The sequence below is a fragment of the Hyperolius riggenbachi genome, chromosome 7 (assembly GCF_040937935.1).
Source record: "Hyperolius riggenbachi isolate aHypRig1 chromosome 7, aHypRig1.pri, whole genome shotgun sequence".
NCBI lineage: Eukaryota > Metazoa > Chordata > Amphibia > Anura > Hyperoliidae > Hyperolius > Hyperolius riggenbachi.
The window spans coordinates 209,736,413-209,744,300 of NC_090652.1; the positions used below are offsets into that span (position 1 = coordinate 209,736,413).

A 7,888-nucleotide genomic window follows, 5' to 3' on the forward strand; every position below is an offset into this window, starting at 1 on the left:
AGCAACTTTAGCCCAGGATTGAACTTCATCCTATTCAGTAGCCGATACCCCCTTTCCCAGGAGAAATCTTTACCTTTTCTGAAACAGATTGCCAGGGGGGGTCTATATGGTTGATATTGTGAAACCCCTCCCTCCCCCATTGTGATGTGTGATGTCATGGCCATGGCCCTGACTGATTTCTGTCTGTGAACCTTGTTACATTGTGTGAAATAATGTCTGTTTATGGCTGCCAGGCAAGCAGTATCTCCCTCATAGCATATATACATATATACAAAAAACACCTCTAAAACACCTTTTAGATAATGACAGTTGGCTCTGTTTTTTTTTTCTCCATGTCTGCCGGTAGTAAGAATAATTACCTGCAAACTCACTGTGATCAAATAACATGAATGAATTACACAACGAGTATTAATAATTAATTCATCTATTTCTTAACTTCTTAGTTTGCAATGTATTGATACACACACACACACACACACACACACACACACACACACAAACTCTACAGTATGTTTTGGTAAAGTTCCTCTTGAAGTGAACAGTTCTTTATAAATGGGGTACATAACCCCCCCCCCCCCCCCCCCCCCCCTCTGAAAAACAGATATTTTACGGTCATGTTGTACTTCTTTAGTATCTAGTAAAGCACACAGATCAAGTTATATAAAGGATCATGTTTTTTCTTATGCCTTTAGATCAGGGGTGTCAAACTCAAGCACGTAATTGGCAAGAATCTTCAGTTTAGTCTAAGTCATGGGCTAAATTGTTTATTAAACTCCCGAGCGTTACGCCGCTCAGGAGGTTTTGCCAGTTTGTGTCCCCATGCATAATGAATGTGATCAAATGGCTTTAAAACTTTTAGCTAGCTCTAGGTTAGCTAGTACAAGTGTCCGGCACCCCCGATCCCCGCCGCTTCCCCGTTTATACATTACCCAGCCTGGATCCAGCGATCGGCACAGCCTCCCTGCACAGCTCCGTCTTCACTATGGGGAGGATCGCACATAACGTCATGTGCAAACCCTATCCTCCCCATAGAGATACCGAAGCTGTGCAGGGAGGCTGCACAATCGCTCAATCCAGGCTGGGTAAAGTATTAACGTGAGGGTCGGGGGGGATCACAGGCAATCGGGGGGAGCTGGACACTTGTATTAGCTAGCCTAGTGCTAGCTAAAGGTTTTAGAGCCATTTGATCACATTAATTATGCAAGGGGGACTCCTGAGGCCAGCAAGCGGTATGCCCCACACAGTGTCGGGCATACCGCTAAGGAGGTTAAGATTTAACATTTATTGAGCAATCTCAAAGTAACTATAGCGACAGTGGGGGCCTGCTCCTCCCTTTCTGCAGAGTAGTGCAGTGGAGCAGTTTAATATTTACTTGCTCCAGTGCTGCTCCAGGCCTCATCTACTCTTTCAAACAGCCAAACTCTGAGACTGCATAGTTCATGCTCCTGAGGCATGTCACATGATCGGGAGAAGGAGTTATGAAAGTACAAAGTGTGCGACTGCCAAGAAGAACAGAAAAGATAACATATCGCTGGAGCAGGTAAACATTACACTGCTCTGCTACACTACACTGCTATGTGTGGAGACAGGGGTGGGGAGGAAAGGTGTGTGTGTATGATCTACCAGTCACTGGCAGGGGCACTTGGTTCCCTGGATGGGGCCCAATGCTAATTTTGTGGGGGTTAGGGGGGGGGGGGGGGGTTTCTGGTGAGATATTGCTGCACCCCAGCTCAAACTGACAATATTTCAGTCAGAAACACTGTCACCGTTGCACTCCGTTGGGTGGGAAGATAGTTTGTTGTCTTTCTTTTCCTGCTTACAATGATGCACATTGGAGGGCCACATAAAATGGCAAGGAGGGCTGCATTTGGCTCATGGGCCTTGAGTTTGACACCTGTGCCATAAATAATAATCTCATGTGAACACTGTTTCCTCTCCTTGGCAAGATTCAGTTCCAAGAGAAAAAAAAATCTTGCATTGTACAAGTAAAATGATCAGCATACATCACATACACTTTACAAGCTGATTTAATTCCAAATGTATAACTTATGACCCTGGGGTGAGGCTTGTGCAAACAACAATTGTTCAGGTGAAATTAAATATTTGATGTAGATGTTTGCTTGCTATTTGTAAGCTGGTTGTTGGACGATTTCTATTACTTTTGTCAAGCTTTTATCAGCACCATGCATCACTTATCGGTTTCTGCTTTACTAGCTCTATATTTCATTACCGTATATACTCGCATATAAGCCGACCCGCATATAAGCCGACCCCCCAACTTTTTCCTGAAAAAACAGGGAAAAATGATTGACCCCACATAAGCCGGGGGTCCCCCCAGTGTGTCCCAGTATAGCTAGTATAGTGCCCAGTATGGGTAGGTAGTGCCCCAGTATAGCTAGTATAGTGCCCAGTTTAGCTAATATAGTGCCCAGTATAGCTAGTATAGTGCTCAGTATAGCTAGTATAGTGCCCAGTATTGGTAGGTAGTGCTCCAGTATAGCTAGTATAGTGCCCCAGTATAGCTAGTATAGTGCCCCAGTATAGCTAGTATAGTGCCCCAGTATAGCTAGTAAAGTGCCCAGTATTGGTAGGTAGTGCTCCAGTATAGCTAGTATAGTTCCCAGTATAGCTAGTATAGTGCCCAGTATAGGTAGGTAGTGGCCAGTATAGTGCCCTTTTTGGGGGTCAAAAATTTGGCTTGTATGCGAGTATATATGGTAATTTCATATTGACATTTGTAACTGTTGACTGTTGTATAAATATTTCCATTCAACCTTATATACAGTTTATAAGGAGTGTTGTTGTGCAACCATGTAGTACATTTCCATTTTTCTATTTGTAGCAGTATGTACTGGATATGGTGTTAATGCTATATAAATCAATAAGCAGTAGGGGATGCAGAGGTAATAACTGCATTGGGGCCCTGAACCAGAGTGGCCAACCAGGGGCCCTCCTTCAACCACTGAATAAGCTCTTAATTGGTGCAATGCTGGTAGTGATCACCTCTATATGTTTTTTTAAATAGCACTAAACATAAATAGACTGTTCCCCTGCTGGTACACTAGCTTGAATTTCACAAAGTAGTAATTTTGCTGTGAAATTTGTAAATTACGATTACAAAACTTAAGAATATTGTGAAATTAATTTAGCAGGTTATCACAATTATGATCAGTCATTTTGCAATAACACATAATTTTGCAGAAATAAAAAACCTATTTCATGCCTTAGACTTTATTGCATTTATGTGAATAAGCGAAAAAAGTTTTCTAATATGCAAAAAAAATTCTTACATAGACTTCAGTTACATGAAATTATGCAAAATCAAGATTATCCACAACATCATAATTAGGATCAGAATTGTAGCTGCGAAAATGTTGTGAACATTCCTGAATCTGAAGAAGATTACTTATTATGATCAACGGTAGTGGGGGGAGGTATAGTGATAGCAGGTTTAGTTGCTGCACGTTATTGGTTACATATAGGCAATAAGCTATGCTAATGCTCAAATCACATTGGCCCATATGCAATTCACTTTTTCACCTGACTTTTCTCCTAGGAGATACATTTTCATCTTCGCTTTAAAATAACTTTTTAGCATTTTACAATGGGAAAAGTACCAAAAAGTAGGTGAAAAACTACTTTCAACATTATTTTGAGTATTTGTTTGCTTGCAGATAGTTTGAAAGTCATTTTATGACACGTTTTGAAAATATCATATATAGGATATATATAAATATAACATATAACATATAAATAGGAGAAAACCCAGGTGAAAAAGTGAATTGCGTTTGGCCCATTTTCTCCTAAGTTTTCCCCTTGGAGATAATTTTCCATCAGCAATTGAAGAAGTAACAAAAAATGGAGGAAAAGGTGCTATAAAAATAGTTCTGAGTATTCTTGCTTGCTGGTGACTTAAAATGTATTTTATTGATAAGGTCCTAAAATTTCACCCAGGAGAAAATGTAGGAGAAAAAGTGAATTGAAAATGCATAGCATGCTAGAATAGGCTCTGCACTGGGGCCTATAATGCCTCAGCTACGCCACTGCCCATAATAATAACAATAAGAGATTTAATATAACCATATAGATGAAACATTTTTAATTGTTTCCTTTCACACCAGTGGAGAAATGGGAACTTGGAAATTTCAGCACACCAGACAGACATTTTGCCATGGCGGCATCTACCATGTCTGGAAACTCATAGCTCGCTGCAGACTGTAATCAATAGGTAATTTTTTTAATAGCATTAAATTGCAAAATTACATTATTTACTAATGTTACTTGATCTGAAGATGATAATGGCTTTATCTAAATCAGTAATATAATATTAACTTGTTTTTTCTGCCCACTGCTGTAACCACTGTGTCTACCCAGCCACAATAAAGGGTTTTTATGCAGCTGTGCCCATGTCTTCTCATCTTTTTTGACATGTTACAAGTTGTATGTGAAATATTAAGATACACTTTAACTATCTTAACATTTCCAGTCCCCTCCTAAGGTAGCAACTGAAGGGATTTTTGAAAACTAAACATTATAAAGTTGAATGATTGCTTTGTCACTGTCATCATAGGCACTTTTACTTGCCAGACAGAGGAAGTGTCAGGTGACTGATGTTTCTTAGCTGGGGAACATATTTTTACATAAGTTAAAATGCCATGGAGGGTTAGGATGCACCAAGCATTTGCCTGCTGGCTCCAAGCTCAATATTAATGGGAAATTAGAGCATTTTCTAGCGCCACTCTAGCACCACTCCCTTTTTTTGAGCACTTTCTGACCTACCCAAGATATAACATGAGTTTCAGGTGGTCATGTGACATGAAAGTCAAGTGTCCCATCACAAATGTGGCTGCATAGAATGACATAAGATACAAGGACAGTTACAATGCTTAATGTATTGCTTAAAGCAGAATATAACCCTGCATTTCAACTTTGCTCTAAAATATTATTTACAGCATATTATATGCAAAAAGCATTTTTTTTTTACTAGACCAGCATTGGAAGGGTTAAACACAGACGTTTCAAGTTCCGTGGAGAGATCTGCAGAAGTTCAGATTGTTACATTCTATGTATCTATTGATAAACAGTTACACACTCTTTGGCTGTCTTCCAAGCTCCTTCTCAGTCAGAGAGATGAGTCATTCAACACTTAGATACATTTCTGTAAACAAAATGTATCTCTTTTCAGCTTCTGATGCGTCTGCAGAAATCTAAAGGAACTTTAAAGCCTTGTGTAACCCTTCCAATGCTGGTCTAGTAAAAAAAAAATGCTGGTTGCATATAATATACTGTAAATAATGTTTTAGAGCAAAGTTGAAATGCAGGGTTATATTCCGCTTTAACAAAAAGCTTTACGCTTCAACATATGTTCTTTAAAGTTTTGTGCATTAATGATCCAGTAAGTTTGAGGCTTTGAGCATTTCTCATTATGAAACATTTCTCACATTTGCACATTGAAAGCTTTAGGCACCGTTTCCACTTGTGCTGGCATCCATCTCCAAGACAGACGCCGACACTTGTCCTGGTGTGAGACCTTAGTTTCCGACTACAGTTTAAAAAATGTGATAAAGGGGTTGTCCAATAACAAAAGGTAAGTTCTCTGCTGCAATGGATAACAGGTCCTCACATTAGTTAGCCTGCAGTCTCCTGGTTCCCTGAAAGACTAACACTACTTCTCTGCCCCCTGCAGGTCTTATCTTATGGAAGCAACAGTGACAGGGCCCAGGGTATGGATGGCAAGGCTAACTGTGAAACCTGCATGCAGGCAAAACTATATAGTTACTGACAGCTTATCCACTTATCACTCCAAGGACACATGGCTGTGGTCGTGATAATAGTTGGCCAGCCACCAGCGAAGTAGACTGTGCATTGCAGGTACCAAGTACCCTCACTGACTACCAGAGTGGAAAGAAGACAGAGTATGAAGAGGCTGTTAGTGGTGTTAAGCTGGTCTACTGTGATGCACTACAACACAGAATTTACCATTTCTATTCTCTAAGCAAAACATGTTTGTACTTTTTATGCACATTTTCTGTAACTCTTTCTATGAAATGGGCTTCAAGCATCGTACAAAGACCTGTAATATGAAAGTGGCATTTTTTTGTGCACCCAATTCACATATAAATAAGCGCATAGAATGGTTTTCTAAATTTGCGTGGCCTGTTGGATTTTGTGGGATCTAGAGATAATTTACAAAATGAGACTCTGGAAGGTCGCCTATATCCAATTACATATAGCGCAGGACTTCTGTATAAAAGAAAGCTGTGTACAACACACAACAGCAAACTTGTAAAAGTGTTTTCTCAGACCAGATTTGGAGAGGCTCCTAGCATGGGTGGTCTATTAAGAGAATCACAAAAATTAGGCAGGCTTTTCGGAAAATAGCTCTGCGCACTCAGTGAGGTTTTGCAAACGATGCCAAAGTCTGTAGGTTCTTAATGATGTCAGTCCTGTGTAGCCAGACACTGAATTATATTAGAAAGCAGATCGCTGTGGTTTATGCAATCTATGAAAGGACGGGGCAAAGAGCCTTTGTGCAACATGTGTTAGGCCTATACTCCAGGAGTGAAAAACAAATTGTCCCTGGTAAACATCTGCTTGGGATATAGAAGTTTGTGTTAATTCTAACACAAAATAGCCTTTCATCTACAACTATAATTATGCTTTTCCATTTCTTCACCACTAATAAGGAGGCACTGAAAATTCTTCCAAGGATTTCTTAACAGGCATATTGGTATTAATTTTCTAAGGTTGGAGAACAATAGAGAACACTGGTGGACATAACATAATACAATGAACTGGATTGTTTAAAAAAATGATATGCCATTAAATGGTATCCTTTTGCAACCCTCATTTAAAGTGAACCCAAAGTGACAGTTATATGAAGGCTGCCATATTTATTGCCTTTTAAACGTCGCCAGTTGCCTGGCAGTCCTGATGATCTTCTGGCATCAGTAGTCATAACCCTGAAACAAGTAGGTGGATAATCCAGTCAGATTTGAGTCAGAGCCTCTGATCTGCATACTTACTCATGGTCTATGGCTATTGGGTAGGAGTATTAGAGACACAGGATCAGAAGGACCGCCAGACAAGCTGCATTGTTTAAAAGAAAATACATATGGCAGCCTCCGTATCACTCTTACCTCGGGTTCCCTTTAAAGTACACCAAAACTGAGAGAAAATGGGTGGATGTACACCTTGAAACATTGAAACACAGACACAACATGAGCACAAATGGCACAATATGTAACCAACACGAGAATTATGCATAGAAGTACTGTATAAATAGTAGTACTCACAAAGGCAACCCGACCACATAAGGCAGATGGAGATTCAAAACCCTGCCTCCACTCGGGTGTCCAGGAAGCAGGGGCGTAGTAATAGGGGGTGCAGAGGTAGCGACCGCACCGGGGCCCTTGGGCCAGAGGGGCCCCGAAGCGTCCACCCTCTATCACAGTATTAGCTCTCTATTGGTCCTGTGCTGGTAATAATCACTTCTATAGATGCTTTGAATAGTAGTAATCCTTAACACACTGTTCCCAATCCCCTTCTTGCACCTCTGACACTGTGATTGTCCTTGGCAAGTTTTGGTGCGCTGTATCAATTGCTATGTATAAAGTTCTTGGGGGGGGCCCCATGTAAAACCTGCACCAGGGCCCACAGCTCCTTAGCTACGCCACTGCCAGGAAGTGCTGGAAGTGGTCACTCTCTTATAGAAAAAAACAAGAGGTACCAATCTTGGTGGTGCCACATGGGACCAAGAACACCCCTCCAATGGAGAGCGAGAAGCACAGGGGGGATAAAGAGATGTCTAGTGGTATATAAAATGAGATTTAAAACAACTAAAAGTAGACAAAGGAGGTGGCTTTCCTCAATAAAGACAACGTCATAT

The 7,888-nt window shown here is 40.6% G+C and overlaps 1 long non-coding RNA gene across 1 annotated transcript; it reads left to right on the forward strand.

The window, feature by feature from the left end:
• Positions 1 to 1,454: 1,454 nt before the first annotated feature.
• On the forward strand, positions 1,455 to 5,884 carry LOC137525752 (uncharacterized). Its single transcript, XR_011022993.1, has 3 exons — positions 1,455 to 1,540; positions 5,458 to 5,587; positions 5,687 to 5,884. It is a non-coding gene; the product is annotated as an uncharacterized lncRNA (long non-coding RNA).
• Positions 5,885 to 7,888: the final 2,004 nt, after the last annotated feature.